Source organism: Fukomys damarensis, unplaced genomic scaffold (genome assembly GCF_012274545.1).
Source record: "Fukomys damarensis isolate Sample0158 unplaced genomic scaffold, DMR_v1.0_HiC HiC_scaffold_29, whole genome shotgun sequence".
Taxonomy (NCBI): domain Eukaryota; kingdom Metazoa; phylum Chordata; class Mammalia; order Rodentia; family Bathyergidae; genus Fukomys; species Fukomys damarensis.
Genome location: NW_022900941.1, coordinates 32422533 through 32436927, shown reverse-complemented (window position 1 = coordinate 32436927; position 14395 = coordinate 32422533). Strand labels below are relative to the sequence as shown.

General features: G+C 40.1%; 1 protein-coding gene across 3 annotated transcripts in view; it reads left to right on the top strand.

Moving 5' to 3' along the window:
• Positions 1 to 540: 540 nt before the first annotated feature.
• Nmi (N-myc and STAT interactor) overlaps positions 541 to 14395 on the top strand; it is a 33238-nt gene continuing 19383 nt past the window's right edge. Inside the window, exons 1-2 of one of the 3 annotated variants that reach the window (XM_010604658.3) lie at positions 541 to 557; positions 10053 to 10222. The gene's annotated coding sequence lies outside the window, so the exon portion shown is untranslated. Of the gene's footprint in view, positions 558 to 9780; positions 9962 to 10052; positions 10223 to 13421; positions 13452 to 14395 lie in introns of those variants that run through there. The other 2 variants (XM_010604657.3, XM_010604659.3) reach the window with 2 other exon arrangements.

Genomic DNA, 14395 nt, shown 5'->3' with positions numbered 1-14395 from the left:
TGGAGAAAGGGGAGTGGCCAATGATAAAATCAGACAAGGCGTAGCTCGCCTGCTATGGAAACAATTTGGCACTGGGAGTGTGGGGAGGGAGAGCAGGGGTTGTAGAATGAGCAAGGAAAAGGGGAATCATTGGCAGGGTAGATTCCAGCTGTAAATGAGCCATGATGAAAAATCCTGTTGGAATGAAGTAACCCGCTATGAATTTTCATGCAAGAGGATATGGGGGAAAAGACACTGGCTGCGGCACAAGCATCAAAACTGGACAGAATATTTAAAATTGACTTTGAAAGACCTTGGGTCATCTGTTCACATTTTTCTCAGGAGTAGGGCAAAGAAAGTTAGTGGGCACAAGCCGGGCGTGGTGGCGCACGCCTGTAATCCCAGCACTCGGGAGGCTGACACAGGAGGATCTCTGTGGGTTTGAGACCATCCTGGTCTATATAGTGAGTTCCAGGTCAGTCTCAACTACATAGTGAGACCCTGTCTCAAAAAACAAAACAACAACAACAACAACAACAAAAAGTTCCTGGGCATAGAGCGATGATTTGAAGAACAGGGTAAGTCACATTGCCCTTTGGGGTAACTTTATTATAGTTGTGTGATATAAGATTGCAAAAAGCCACTCATTTCCTGCCTTTCTTATGTGTAGCTCATAAAATAATAAGACAAAACAGAGGGATACAGAAGTGCCTTAAATTTATTATTTGGCTTACTTGATTTTCTTTTTTTTGTTTGTTTTTTTGAGACAGAGTCTCACTATGTAGTTGAGAGTGACCTGAAACCCACTATGTAGCCCAGGCTGGTTTTGGACTCACAGCAATCCTCCTGCCTCAGCCTCCCAAGTGCTGGGATTACAGGTGTGCGCCACCACACCTGGCTCTGATTTTCTTTATTGTCTTCTAATCTAGACCAGTAACCAACCAAGTCTTGACAGCCCAGAATCCTTCCTTAGCACACATAATTCCAGGGACACCAGGAGGCCTTGTACGGACCACACCTCCTGTCATTTTCTACAACTGTCTTGATGAAGTGGCTCAGGTCCTAAATTTTATTAAGTTATCTAGTTATTTTCTCCTGTCCAACAATCACCCCTCTCAATTTTTCTAATTATAGCTTAAAATCAGAAGAAAATATTATTAACAATGTTTAATTTTGTGCCTGCAATTCAAAAAGTACTTCTGCATACTTTAGTTCATTTATTTCCCACAAACACCCTAAATAGGTAATCCCCAGCCTGTGGTGTTGTTGGGAGGTGGTGAAACCTTTAAGAGGTGAGGAGGCCTCATGGAAGGAAATGAGGTCATTGGGTCCTGCCTTTGAAGGGGATATTGAGGTCCCGGCCCCTGCCCGTGTCTGTCTTTGCTTCCTCCTATCATGTGGTGAATAGGCTTTCTTCACCATGTGCTCTAGCCATGATGTCCTGGACTGCCACAGACCCAAAGGAACAAGGCCGGGTGATCATTGACTGAAACCTCTTGAACTGGGAGCCATAATAAACTTTTCCTCATATAAATTGATTACCTCAGGTATTTTTTTCACAGCTTTGGAAAGTAGAATAACATTTATATTTGAGGAAAATAAGAAACTGACCCCCCCAAAAGCTAAAAGGAAATATAATTAGTAGTAACCTTGTTTTGGAGCATCCATTATATGTAAAATCTATTACATGTGCCTCAGTTCAGAGAGCTCATAAGGGTTAAAGCAAAGATCCACTGTGGTTCTCCTGGTAATTTTAAAGTAGTACAATGGGGCCAGGGATTCAGCTCAGTGGTGTTGCTGCCTGTCTTGCAAACACAAGGTCCCGAGTTCAATCCCCGATACAAAAAAAAAAAAAAAAAAAAAAAAAAAAAAAAAATCCAAGATTGAAAAACAACTGATATTACTCCCCCAAGACAATATTGTTTCCATTCCAAATCATAAAGTCATCCAGCACAAAGATCTGAAGAGTACTTTTTTTGTTTTATTTTTATTGGGGATGAAGTTTATTTTTATTTATAGTTTCCCTGGAGGAGTTTAAGCCCTGAGAGGGATAAATTAACACTGGTTTTATATATCAGACGTCATCAAATTGCCCCATGCAGATATTTTGTTATTAAAATGAATCCTGTGTATGAGATCATTTTATTTAGTTACATTGCACATGAAGGCAATCTATTTAGAATAAGTCAAAATGAATAATTAATGAAAGAGAAAAGAATATTCCTGTTATTTCCAGATACACTGTTTCTTTTTTCCTGGCTTCTCCTTACTTCCTCTTTCTGCTGTTTTGTGTCATTTTGAACCACTCACTCCCAGAGATGATTATTTTCCACTTGTGTTCCTATAATGGTAGCCCAGTCACAGGAAAGAAGCCAGTTGTCTCTGAAGGAGATGGCACGGGAGACCAGAACAGGTGGTGGCTCTTCCTCAGGAGAAAGGCAGTGTGGATTCATAGAATAACTCCACTTTCCATTAATAGATTGGCCAGGGTGGCAATCAGGAAAAAGGCCCTAAACTTCCAGCATAGGAGAGCCAGGTACAGTATCAAACAACCCCCTCCCATGGATTGACAATTTCTGATTGTTTTTTGCATTAGTTAACCTGTTAGTGCAGTGTGGCTACTCCAAGTATAATCTAAAACCTAACACCAACTGGGAACCTTAAGATCTCAGAATCTTCACCAAAAGTCTACAGAATTGGAATGTGTATTTTAATAAGTAATAAGTAATACGTTTGGCTGATTTTTTATGAACAATATAGGTTGCCTTCTCGCCCAGAAATATATTTGTCCCTTTCTTGAAATTATGGCAGACATTCATGGGAAATCAACAGACATCACATACTATATTAAATATACATGTTAATTATTTTCTTACCTACAACTAGGTTTGCTAAGAGAAAACTTTTAAAGGAAAAATTTGAACTATTTTACCTATGTTTTTAATATTCTGTATAGATCAGTAACAATTTACTCCAACATCAACCAGAAACTTGTCTCTTGTAATTTCTAGAATGCTTTGTACAGCCAGTCATGCAAGAAAAACTTATAAATTTTGAAATTAAGAAAAACAGGGCCAGGGATTGAGCTCAGTGGTTCCACCACCTGCATCACAAGTGCAAGGACCTGAGTTCGATCTCTGGTACCAAAAAGAAAAAAAGAAAGAAAAAAAAGAAAAGAAAGAAAAGAAAAGAAAACAGGGCTGAGGATTTAGCTCAGTGGTGCCGCCGTCTGCCTGGCAAGTATAAGGACCCAAATTCCATCCCTGGCACAACAAACAAAACAAAACAAAAGATAATACAGAAAAATAATTTCTTCTTATATTTCTCTTTTTTCACTATTTGTATGCAGACTTTCTTAAAGACTGAGCTCCCTAAGAGGCTGCATTAGCCAGACATGGTGGCGCACACCTGTAATCCCAGCACTTGGGAAATTGACGCAGGAGGATCACTGTGAGTTTGAGACCAGCCTGGGCTACATAGTGAGTTTCAGGTTATTCTCACTACATAGTGAAACCCTGTCTCAAAAAATCAAAAAAAAAAAAAAAAAAAAAAAAAAAAAAAAAAAAAAAAAAAAAAAAAAAAAACAAAACAAAAAAAAAAAAAAAAAAAAAAAAAAAAAAAAAAAAAAAAAAAAAAACCGAAACAAAAAAAAAAACCCAAACCAAAAACATATTATATATATGATAGCCGATATTATTTACTGAAGGTTTACTATGGCAGGGCATATGCTTGATGTACAGCTCTATTTTATTTATGATAGCTCCATTTAACAGATAAGAAAACTTAGAATGGGCAATGTCAGCAACTTAAAATTAGGGTTTAAATCTATATGCGATGTCTTAGTCACTTTCTCATTGCTGGGACCAAAAAAAAAAAACCCACAAAAAACCAGAAAACCAAAAAACCAAAACAAACAAAACAAACAAAAATAAAAACAAAAAAAACCCCCCAAATAAAACAACAACAACAAAAACCAGAAACTGATATCCATAGCTTAAAGAAGGAAATGTTTATTTTGGCTCATATTTTCAGTTCGTAGGTGGTTGGATCCAAGGCAGAAATGGCATGGAGCAGGAGTCTAGCAGAAGAAAGTTGCTTACACCATGGTATTCGGGAAGCAGAGAGAAGGGAGGCACGGAGAGGTAGATACAGGCCTCTAGGTCACACCCCCAGTATCCTGTCTCTTCTGCCTCTTCCAACCAGGTACATCTCTTAACAGCACATTCAGGTATGGATTTATCAGTGGATCCATCCACTAATGAGTATAGTGCCCACATCATCCAGTCACATAAGATGGGGGGCGGGTTCTAGATCTAAACCATAACATTCTGTCGTTGGTTCCCAAAAGGATCATGTCCATCTCGTCATGTAAAATGCGTAAGTCCATCTCTAAGGGTTACCAAAGTTTTAACAATTTTAGCAGTGCTGAAAAATTCAGTCTCCTCTGAGATGGAAGCCAAACTTGAAACTGTGAGCTCCTATAAAAATCACAAAGAAATTTAACCCCAATGTCAAATGGCATAGGGTAAACATTTCCATTCCAACAGAGAGAAATGGGAGAGAAAGGGATGGGACCAAAGCAAGACCAAAAACCAGTAGCACAAACATTAATTTCTACAGCTCAATGTCCTGCATCCGTGGCAAGTTGTGGCAAGATTTGAGTTCCCAATGGCTTGGATGGTCCTGCCTCTATGGCATTGCTAGTTGCATCCTTCATAGCCTCTCTCTTGGGGTAGTTCTGCTCAATGATTGCGATTATCCTCAGACGATCTTCCATATTCCTAGCTTTTCTTACTTACTAGGCTCTCCACTGTGCAATCTGCTTTACTCACACATCTTCATGCACTGTTCTCCAAGAGCCACACTTTCTGACCTCCTAGGCTTTCTCCTGAAATTAGGGTGAAAGCCTCTATGACCCCACAATTCTTGGATTCTGTATGCCCATAAAACCAGCACCATGTAGGTAATGCCAAGTTCTGCCACCAGCTTGAGCCGTAGCTGCATTTCCTTGGATCATGGCTGCATAGACCTCTTCCAGTTAGATGGCTGAGCACTGTGAACCAAATTCCAGGGAAACAATCCCTAGGCAGCCCTTAGATTTCTCTTCTCAAAGCCATGACTTTCAAAGAAATTTACCTTTGCCATTTCACTCCCTTGAGCCAGAGATGTCTTGCTGATTCCTGAGATGCTCTTAAGGCATCTTTCCTATTCCTCTGATGCAAAGTACCTGGATTCTTATTTTTTATTTTTAACTTTTGAGACAGGGTCTCGCTTTGTAGTTTAGGCTCACTATGTAGCCCAGGCTGGCCTGAACTCACGGCAATCTTCTTGCCTCAGCCTCCCGAATGCTGGGATAACAGGCATGTGCCACCATGCCTGGCATTTATTAATGCAAATCTTTTTAGCAGTTATGTTCTCCAAGGCACTGACTTTGTAGGTACTTCCCTGCTGATGAAACTGTACACTTTTAACATCTTTTGGCTCTAGTATTCACTCCTGATTTTTACTGTAAGATATGATTAATTAGTCCAATGCCCTTAATCTCAGTCTCCTACAGTCTCAGTTTATGTAGACACATTTTCTACCAGAGCATAACATAGTCTTTAGCCAAACTGTCAATGGAGTCCTTGCTCCTAACTGAAACTTCCTCAGCCTGGCCTTTACCATCTTCATTTTTATCAGGATTCTGGTCTTCTGAGCTCCAACTAGAATCTCCCATCAAGCATGACTTGCATTATTCTAGTGGTTCTCTAGCTGGTGTCACCAAACCTTCCCATGCTTTTTCCATGAACAATTTCCAAAGGCTTTGGAACCACATGGTCGTGTACAGTTATGGCATGACTCTGCTTTTCTGTTTCCAAAATCTGTTTCAGTCCCTTTTCTCATTGGTAGGATGAAATATCCAACATGTATGATTTAAATTATGTGAGGTTCATGTGGTTCACATTTTCAGTCCATAGTTGGCTGGTTGCAAGGCAGAAATGGCATGGAAGGGTCTGGTGAGGGAAAGCAGCTCATGTCATGGTGGCCAGAAACAACATGAGGAGAACAGCCAGGGAGGGAGATATACCTGTCCAGGTCTTACCTCCAGTCACTCTCCTGTTCTGTATCTTCTCTTCAGACTCACCACTCAGCAGCACATTTTGTTATGAATTCAACAGTGGATTAGCCCATCACTATACTGATGAGAATACTGTCTCTGTGATTCAAGCACCAAGAGTTTAGTGAGTGTGCACATCCTGAGAAAGCAACCTGGCATCCCATCTCTTATGCTTCTGGTTTTAGAAAAGTTCTAGTATAGCAAACTGCTGCTGTGCCAAGATTTTGGCAATGCAGTTGGCAGTTTATCCTTGGGGAAGCGAAATGCTTATGACCAGCATATAGGGAACATATGAATAGTAAAAGAGTATTACGTAGCTAAAACGCTTGGAATTGAGGTCAAATGTTATGGCTTAGATCTGGAATGTACCCCAAAATCTCATATGCTTGGAAGGTGATAGGATCATAGATATTCTACTCATCAGGGGATTTGTGCATTGACAAGTTCACTAGCTGAATGTGCTGTTAGGAGGTGGGGCCTGGTTGGTGGTGAGTCACAGGGGGTGTGACCTAGAAGAGTACATTCTTATTCTTGTCTCCTCCCTTCTCTCTGCTCCTCTCTTTTATGCCTCTCTCTTCCCTATTTCTGTTTCTGTGAACTTTTATCATGCTGTTTCTGTCTTGGAGCCTGCTGGCCATGAACTGAACCGACTGAAACTGTGAGTCAAAATAACCCTTGCCTACTTCAGTTTCAGGGGCTGGTTATTGTGTACCAGTGGATAGAAAGCCACCTAGTATTAGCTCCAATACAAATTCAACATAAGAATTTTGAGGGGACTGCAAACATTATATCCATTGCACATGTCTCTGGGATATTTCTCCTGACTTTTTGTTTCAATCCCAATTTCTGTATTATTAAGAATCAACTCTCTCTTCATGTTTTCTGTGAAGGAAACTTTTTTTTGACTTTGTTAGGTAGGGTTTTTTAGACTACTATCTTTTATTATTTCTTGTTTACTACCTCTCCATAGTTACATATTATACTGTAGGGAACATTGAGATGTGTGTGTGTGTGTGTGTGTGTGTGTGTGTGTGTGTGTGTTTTGGAAAGAGTTTATTGCTGCTGTTTGGTGGAGATAAATGTATAACATACATCTCCTATCTGTATAGATTACTTGCAGTGTCCAAGGCATACACATAATATTTATGAGTGCGTAGACAACTGGAATTAACTTTTATGTTAGATGGTATGATTTAGTAAAATATTACTCAAGTTATTTCTTTAGAAAATTTTCAAGCTTTAACAGCTCTTCTTTGGGGGACAAAGATATATTGGTCAAAGTAGTTTGTTAAGGAAGTCAAACTTTTCTCACGTGTGCTTTATTTTTTCCTGTAATAGTTCTGAGAACTCTCAGTGTGCTGATGTGCATTGTGAGTCTTCAAAATCAAATTCAGTATGCAGCATTTCCTAATCACATATGGCCATAGAATTCCTTCTCATCCATATCCCATAGAACACAATTTAGAGGCACTGATTTTGTAGCATATGATACTAGATAATGTAACTGACTGATTTTAGGTTGCTTCTTATTTTGTTCAGGTACTGAGATGTGCTTCACAAACACTGTACCCCTGAGCTACATCCCCAGCTCTTATTTTGGATCATCTCCTTATAATTTAGTTTCTTTGTGTATAAAATATCTCATGTTGTCGTTAACAAAATAAAAAGTCTATTAAATTCCCAGGAGTTCTCACTATATGTTAGCAATTACAACTATTAATAATAATTTATACAGGAGCTGACTAGTCATCTTCATGTATCCAGTGCTTTGTAGGCTACCATCTGTAAAGCTGGGTTGAATTAAAATTGTTGCCATATGGCCCTTGCTCATTCATTTATTTTGGTAGTGCTGGGGAAAGAACCTAGGGCTTGACATGCTAGGCAATCACTGTACCACTGAGGTACTTCCAATCTGTTGTTCTTTGTTCTTTGAATAGGGTCCTGAGTCTGTTAGATCAGCGTTGTTCTAGTTGCATTGTTCTAGTTCTGTTTCTTATTGTCTCTTTAAAAAAATAAATACAATAAAAGAAAAAATAAGATTGAACTGCACAGCCTCTAGAGTTTGTCAAAAGACAAATACTACAGCAAATTTAGTTTAAAGATTTCATTGGCTTTTGTCATTCTAGAATCAGGTTCTGATTTGTTGAGAAGAGGATGCTGCTGCTTTTAAAATATTTAACTAAATAAGTAATTTTTGCAGGGCTAGGGATGGAAACTATGGCCTCACACATGTAAGGCAAATGCTCTACTACTGAGCTACACCTTCTGCCTGGGATGCAGGCATTATAGGCAAAGAAGGCCAGAAGAAAGCAGACACAGGGAATAAAGAGTAGATTTCAAAGTTACTTTCCTTGTAAAGCTTAAAGGACTGGAGACTTCCTTACCATGCTGCCTAAAGCTGGCTTGTTTAGGGGTTTGGAAATTATCATTCTCCTGATTTCTTGGAAGGTGAGGTAACTTAATTTCTTCCTGGTTGATGTGGAGCTTCAGCAGGAGTAACTGCTCTTTGGTCTGGCCTAATGGGCCTAGTGCAGTTTAGTCCAAATCAATGTCATCCTGTAAATTTTACTTAAGATATTTATTCTCTCTTTAATGTCCCAGGGTAGAACAGAGTTTTTTTGGTTATTTTTGGTTTTTTTTTCTGGATTGGCAACACAAGGAGTTTTAATACTTTGTACACAGGCAGATGAACACACACACACACACACACACACACACACGCACGCACGTGCACACACAATCCTTATTACTCAACACTGAAAACTTTTTTTATACTTACAAGTGCCTCTTTAAACTCAGCATCTTTCTCTTCCCCCCAGAGCTGGAGGTCAGACCCAGGACCTTTGGACTGAGCTTCTTCCTCAGCCTCTCACCCTCTTCCTTTTTTTTTTTTTTTTTTTTTTTTTTTAACATTTTGAGACAGGGTTGCTAAGATGTTTAGGCTGTGCTGGGATTTGTGATCCTCCTGCCTCAGCCTCCCATCAACATTTTTGATATAAAGGGATTTTTCTTATGTCAAACTGTTATTTTAGACCGCTGTTGGTTACTATGTACAACAGTATGCACCACAAAGTAGAATTTAGGACTTGACATCATTCTGATACATCTTCTTCCAACTGTATGAGCAAGTGCTGCTGTGGGGTGGTTTTTTGTGTAGGATTAGGAAATACTGCGGTTCTCAAAGTAAACCAGATTATTATTTTTTTAAATTTCAAAGAAAAAGTTCATACCTAGTGAAGTATTGTTTACAAACTTCGCAATAAAACAAAAAAATGCAAGAAAACTTCATAGGTTCAAGGGCCATAGAAACCAACCCAACCCCACAGCTTTCCTAACTGCCAGGACCAGGGTTAGGTTGAGAAGACACAGAACTCGTGGACCTCCAGCTGGATGTAAAATTTGTAAACTAAAGTTAGAAAGTCTAATAAATTACTATGAGAGTTAAGATTTGGAGAGAGAGCCCTTTTAACTTTATTTGCTTTCTATCCAGTTTTGTAGCAAAACATTCTGTAAAATACACCTAAAAATGTGATTTTAAAAAATATTTCCTGCCAGACCTGGGGGCATATGCCTGTAATCCCAGAATTTAGGAGATTGAGGCAGGAGGATCACTGTGAGTTCAAGGACAGCATGGGTCAGAATGAACTATGTAAGGAGACTCTGTCTCAAAACACACACACACACACACACACACACACACACACACACACACACACACCCAAAAACAAATTAAAAAACCTAAAATGAGACTTCAGGAGTACCTTTTGGGCTAATGCCTGCTGCCTGCGTGACAAAAAACCGAAACAATCATGCAATACAAATCGAAAGTGAAATTACTTTTAACCTTTTATTTCAGTTAGTGGCTAACCATTGGAAACACAGGTTTGGTGTTTCACGTTACGGTGAAAGTTTAAAGACAAAATGTACGTTTGAAGTTTTCACTTTTTTTTTCTTCTTTTCCCTTTTTTTGAAGGAACCAAGCAAGGACACCAATTCCGAGGGCACCTTGGATCGCGGAGGCAGCGCCAGCTCTAGCCCCGGGCCCAGGGCGTCCTGCCCAGCCCGTCCGGTTCCGCCTGACGTCGCCGCTGGCTTCCAGGAAGGGCGAGCGCAGCCGGGGCGGCGCTGGACTCGGGGCCGCGGGTGAGTGAGGCGTCCTACTGCCTGCTGCGGTTCCTGCCGCCAGCGGTTTGGGGCAGTAGGGCTGGGCCCGGCGGGTTCCACCGCCCGGAACAGGGAGGCTTTGGGGACCCAGGCCCTCAGGCTAGCGGCTCTAGTGCTGCTTGGGGTCGGGGTCCCTGAGATCACGCACTCCCCAAGGACGCATTCGCCCCGGGCCGCGTATCCTTCTCGGGCCGTGGGGACCTCATACCCAGTTGTCTGTTTTGTGGCGCCTCTTACGGGAAATAGAAACCTAAAGTGATTTATGTTTCCCCACGGTTTTCTTGGAGTGTCTCCAGATAGTCCCCAGGCAAACAGATTTCTTAAGATTATTCTCTCTGTTAGGCATAGAGTTCTGCAGTCTTTCCTCACTTGTTGTAATACGCAAGGATTTTTGTTTTGTTTGTTTTGTTTTTTGGTACCGGGGATCGAACTAAGGACCTCGCGCTTGCGGCGGCAGTACCACCACTGAGCTAAATTCTTAGCCCCAAGTTGTTGTTGTTGTTGTTATTGTTATTATTATTATTATTTCTTTCCTATTTTGTGGTGGAAGGCATCCAAGGGAGAATATTATTAAATAGATTATGGGAGGTTGTAGTTTTGGATTAAATTTGTGCACTTGGACCTCCAAGAGACCAGACTGAAAATCAAAATGGAGTAAGACATGTTAAATCCTTGTTACCAAAGGAAATTAAGTTGTTAGCTGTTTTTCTGAGAAACTAGGAGAGAGAACAGCCTGGTCTCCTAAGCAGGTCAGTTTCAATTCACATGGTAATGAAGTTCCCTCTTCGTTAGTCTTTACAAAAAATAACCTGAAGGTAACCAGTTATTTTTCTATTGTTCGGTTTCCCTGTTCCTGCCTTAGAAGGAGGATAACATTGAAATGAATCCCACACTTTTTATGTTCTCTGTTTTTTTCAGCTCTTTCTGTAAAACCAGTTTCTGTTCAGCCCACTGGGACACCTCTCCCCGCAGGGGTGTTGAACCTGGGACCTTTGCACTGAGCTACACCCCAGGCCTTTTTGTTTTTTGACACAGTCTCCCTAAATTACTCAGACTGGACTTGAATTTGAGGTGGACCTGCTTCAGTCTCCCAGAATACTGGGATTATAGGTGTGTGCCACCATGCTGACTCATTCATTCTATTATGGAATGAAGTGTTGTTCAAATCTAGAATGGCAAAATAAAGCCAGTTAGGGTCTTTAAAATAAGTTGTTATAGTTTTGTTCTTTGATGCTTTGTTTCTTATCTATCCATCCATCATACCCCCCCACAGACATAGCTATAGGAATATTCAATCATATATGGCCAGGCACCCAAGTAGTAAGAGTGTACTAGGGAGCTAGGGTGATGGTGATTTGTATTATTATTATTTTTTTATTGCTGTAATAAATGACATGGACTTAGTGCTTTACACACACACACACACACACACACTTTTATTTATTTTAAGATTTCGTAGTTAACCAAGTCTCACTGGGTTAAAAGTCAAGGGTTTGGCTCTTGGGATAAATCCCATGTTTTGATTTCTGGAATCCACCCTATTTGGATCAGTAGCTCTTCCTTCACCTTCAGAGCTAGCAGCGTTACATCTCTGACCAGTTTTCTGTGTCCATCTCTCACTTTGACTCTTTAGTCCCACTACCTTTTTTTTTTTCAGTTCCATGGATTGAACTCAGGTCCTTCTGCTTGTGAGGCAGGTTCAACACCACTGAGCTACATCCCCTGCCTAGGCTCTTATTATTTCATTTTTTGAGACAGGTTCTTGCCATGTTGCCCAAGATGGATAATCCACAATGATTTACATATTTTGAAGACACTGAATAGGAACCTGAATTCAATCTAGAGCAGTGCTGGCAAACCTTTTAGGGACAAATGCCCAAAATGAACCGAACCCACTCATTTATCGCAAAGTGCCAACACTACAACTAAATCTGAGTTTAGAAAAAAGAATTCATACCTTAACATCCTTTGTCTTGGAAAAAAAACCCAAACCTGTGCCATAGGTTCAGCGCTACTGATCTAGAGGCTTAATTCTCCTTTGCAGTATAATCTAATATTTTCACAGGTTCTTGGGATTAGGAAGTGGACATTTTTGCAGAAAGTTGTCAGTTTGCCACATGATGCATCGAAGAAAAGAAATACCATATGTATATCCCACTGAGTGCAAAGTAGGAAATTATTCAGATGGTAGACATGCTGAAGGAATGCTGAGCTATTATGTTGTAAACTATTTAAACTGAGAGCATTTAATATATACTTTAAATATTGGCATTGGGACAATAATAATTTTAAGAGCAATACAATAATATTTACAGTTTCTGTCTTCTGGAAATGTAATAAAGAGAACTTCATATGCATAAGATGCCCTACACTCAAGTCAAAATTCCACAATTCTATAAACTGAGTATTTTCAGTGTGCAGAGTTGTACTGTGCAGGTACTTTGCAAGAAGAACTGGACACAGATACAAAACTGAAGTAGCTCAAAAGAGATAAAGGAAGGGGAAGTGACATCCTTTGAGGAAATCAGAAAAGGCCTGAAGAACTTGGAAGTTGTTCAGAGTGGACCCTCAAGGATATCGCTAGGTGGAGATGAAGTTTGAGAAGGGAGGAAGAATGTGAGACACAGAGGGAGAAAAAAGGACCCTTCAAGCAACGCTCTACATCGGTGTGGCTTGTGTTTAGAGTCCCCCCAAAGCCTCATTCGATTGTAGGTGGGGCTTTTTCAGAGGTGGCTGGGTCTAGAGTGTGTGATGTTGGAGCTGATTCATGGTACAATGCTAGGATCAACGACATTAGGATTAAGGACCTGCCCTGTGTAGCCTGGATAACGTATAAGGAATAGAAAGACCTGTGGTCAGCCCTTGTTGCTTTGCTACCTTCTGCCTCTTGTGAATTGTTTTCTCCTCTGCAGGGTCTGTCTGCTACGCCACACTGCCTCGGAGCCAGCCAAAATGACTGAAACTTCTACAATCTGCACTAGATAAACCTTACCTCCTTCAATTTTGGGTCTTTTTTGTTGTTTTTTGTTTTTTGAGACAGGGTCTTACTATGTAGTTGAGACTGACCTGGAACTCACTGTGTAGCCCAGGCTGGTCTCGAACTCACAGCAATCCTCTGGCCTCAGCCTCCTGAGTGCTGGGATTACAGGCGTGAGCCACCACTCCCGGCTTTCAATTTTGGGTCTTGAGTATTTTGTCTCAGCAACAAGTAAGTAAGATACTTGGTTAAAAAGTTGTCTAAATGAGATTGGTAGGTAAATTGGGATTAGACTGCTAGACCTTGCATGCACATCATTAGGAAGATTCTGCAGTTGTTGATGCATTAGGGATATATGTGCATTTGGATGTATATATTATTTATATACATACATAGATTCCTTGTTTAACAGCCTACCTGTTTAGCCACTGCTTATGACTGAGGTGCATTTTTCGGACTTATAACCTATCTCTTTTTTGTGTGCCATGTATGTTTTGCATGTATGTAGCCTCAGTAGTTTTTTTGTACCGTACACCTTATGTATATAATGCTGTAATTTTTGTGGATTGCACTGTATAGTACAGTACTGCAGTTTTATGTTCTGTTATACATTACAGTACTGCATTTAAGGGTTATATAAATAGTGCCCGGGATTTAGCTCAGTGCTGCTGCGCCTGCCTCACAATTGCAAGGTCCTGAGTTTGTCCTCGGTATTGAAAAAAAACCCAAAACAAACAAACAAAAAACAAGCAAACAGTTACACAAATAAAATCAAAGTCATCAAGTTGGAGTTTCCTTTGACCATTTCTTTGTTCTGAATATTATAATGTACATATTATATACAGTTCCTTATTTAACAGCCAATTCACTTTCTTATTCACAGGACCGTCCACTTGGTTATGGTGTGAGATCTTTTGATGATTTGTAGTATTTTATTTGCCAGTATCTTACTACGGATTTTTGCATTTCTGTTCATTAGAGATTGGTCAATAGTTCTCTTTTTTTAGTTTGGATCCTGTCTAGTTTTAGAATCAGAGCAATGATAGCTTCCAGGAATGACTTTGGGAGTACCCCTCCCTTTCAATTTCATTAAAAAGCTTGAGGAGTATTGATGTGAGAAACTTCCCTGAAGTTTTATAGAGTTCAGCAGTGAACTAACTGCTCCAGATCCAGTT